Raw genomic sequence first — 2,943 nt, 5'->3', positions numbered from 1 at the left:
GGACACACACACTTAAAGTATCCCGATTAACAACACATTTACAGATTAACCCAACCTGAACTTACTCCTTTTCCCCTGTTAAAGGCACATGAGCGTATTGTTCTTCGTTTATTTTTTGGGCAGTGCGTCTTCTTATTCTCTTGTACTCGATACCCGGGTGATTTCCGTGTCGCTGTGGTAACGATGATCGTAAAAAATGAATGAAGTGCAGCGGAGCCTTCGGCTGCTTGGGAGCCATCGCATGAAGGGCTGTCATTGAGTCAGAGAAGAAGCATACTATAGCCATCCAAACAGATTGGCCAGCGGGTAATGAAGACGGGGGGAATGACTCCATAAACATTAAACGCCGGAGCCAGACACATTCAGAACCACTGGCGGACGATTTTTTAACCAGATAATCACCGGCAATTCACACGACAGGGCTTGTACGGCAGAGAGCATCATGGGAGTTTGTACTTTGCCATATGGAAAGGAGTGAAGAGGGATTTAGCGGTGTATAATCCTTAATCAACGTAAATATACCGTGGATTGGGCTAATGAAAATGATGTATTCGCCACGTTGCTTTAGCCAAAGCTGTGGTCGATTTAAGCTAACAATGTCTCCCTGTACGGGAAAATCTTTTCACAGTGAATTACTATGAAAGCACCAAAAAAGCATTACTACCAACCTCAATAACTAAGATATAATGCTATGCTTCCAAGATGGAGGCGATCATTGCAAGATGACGTTGTGATGCTCAAGTCCTATATTAGTTTTTATTACCTAACACGCTGAGGGAAAGCCAAGTGGGACACTTGTAAAGCGGTATTATACATTGAAAAACAAGAATCCATTAAAACACATTTGCATAGCCCAATAATTCTACCACACACGCACACACACATACACACAAAGACAGACAGACAGACAGACAGACAGACAGACAGACAGACAGACAGACAGACAGACAGACAGACAGACAGACAGACAGACAGACAGACAGACAGACACACACACACACACACACACACACACACACACACACACACACACACACACACACACACACACACACACACACACACACACACACACACACACACACACACACACACACAATATTGCCCTCAATCAACCAACAAAGTCTACCACTATTACCACTAAACAATCCCCCTTGTAGTGCAGAACCCTGATACCGTGTATTAAGTTAGCACGCGGCGCTAATGAGAAACGCCTGGTTCCAGCGCAGCACGCTAGGCCGCGCGGGTCACTGGGGTTTAGCTAAGGCTATTATGATATGGGGAACCTCTATCTGCTGACTGTGTGAAACGCGGCTCGCGGGCGGTGCTACGTTGCAGTAGCTTAGCCTCAGCGTAGCCCCTGCTTATGTCTCTCCCCCTACCCCCCCCCCCCCCCGTTTTTTATCCCCGGTGCCATTGAACCTGAGGGCTGCCGCAGCTTATGCCAAACCAAAGACAATTTTCTTTACAAGCATCACAATGTCCGTGTGTTGAATACCGTACTGCGCCCCAGGGTACGGACCCACCCCCCCCCCCCCCCCCCCCCCCCCCCCCCCCCCCCAACCCCCCACCACACTCCCCTGCAGTAAACCTTCCCAAGGAAAGGAGAGAGGGCAACGTTTGGAAACTGGGCGAGCGAGCGGGTGCAGCCACGTGGAAATAGAGGCTAGGGTTGTCCGTCTCAATGACGGCAGGGTTGCTGATAAAGCCGTTACTGTTGAAGGTCCGAGCCCCTTTCCATGACGAGTGGCACACATTGAGGTGTTCCCCACTTCCCCGAAGACTTGTTCCATTATTTTCCCGTGCAAATATAGAACGTAGAAACTAAAACGGCGGCTTGTCGTCACTAAATACATTTTCATGCGTTCAAATACGCCCATCAACATTTGCATGGCTCTTGTTCGTCTTTAAAATCGTGTCTTTTTGCAAGCGATAGTTCAGCAAAAAGACCCGTTTTGCTGAACTATTTATTTCCTATTTACGCCTCGTCACGCCTGTAAACACAACCCAGGGGGGGCATGTGGCTCAGGGGGAAGAGTAGGGGGGTTGGCTGGTAACCGCAAGGTTGCTAGTTCGAGCCCCGGCTCCCTCCTACCGTCCGAGTGTCGAGGTGTCCCTGAGCAAGGCACCTCACCCTGACTGCTCCCGACGAGCTGGCTGTCGACCTGCATCGTTGAATCCGCCGGCAGTGTGTGAATGGGTGCGTGAACGGTTGAACGTCAGGAAATGTCGCAAAGCGCTTTGGATAAAAGCGATATATAAATACAGTCCGTTTTTTAAAGCTTGGCCGAAAGAGGAATCTCTTCGTCGGACCACAGCAAGTCGAGCTTCGGCGCGCCTTGGCGGCTCGCCGTAGGTGCGAAGGAGGCGCCGGCGGTAATGGCTTCCATGTGTTGTATCCAGAGGTCAGGCCAATGACTTTCACTGCAACCCTGCTGTCTCTCCCATTCAATTAGGCCGACGTGCCGGAGGTAATGCCTCAGCCAGCTGGCCTCCGGGCTAACCCAGGGTAATCCATAAAGTACCAGCGCCATCGCACCTTGTGCTTATGTATATCCATCCATACATCCTATCACGCCCTGCCTGCGTTTTGTCCTGGAAGGGGGATTGGGAGCCTCTCCAAATCCCGTCCCCCTTCCAGGACAAAACGGAGGTAGTCAAAAAACGGAGGTAGTCAAAAAACTGAGGTAGTCCCAAAGGACTACCTCCTTTGGGAGGTAGTCCTCTATCACAATTCCTAACCGTCCGCGTGTCGGGATAGACAGTAAATCTGGTTCATCGTAGTAACGCTGCAATGAACTTTTCCGCTAATGAGCCCGTATTGTGATCGGAAGCAATTACTTCCAATTAAGCCATTTTAACCATCCCGTATTTAATTAATGGATCTTGACAACATACTCCTCCGTGATGCATCAGCTGGTATGATCGTCCGTAGGGCCAACC

The sequence above is a fragment of the Gadus chalcogrammus genome, chromosome 4 (genome assembly GCF_026213295.1).
Source record: "Gadus chalcogrammus isolate NIFS_2021 chromosome 4, NIFS_Gcha_1.0, whole genome shotgun sequence".
In the NCBI taxonomy this organism is placed as follows: domain Eukaryota; kingdom Metazoa; phylum Chordata; class Actinopteri; order Gadiformes; family Gadidae; genus Gadus; species Gadus chalcogrammus.
Note: the sequence above shows the minus strand (reverse complement) of the source record.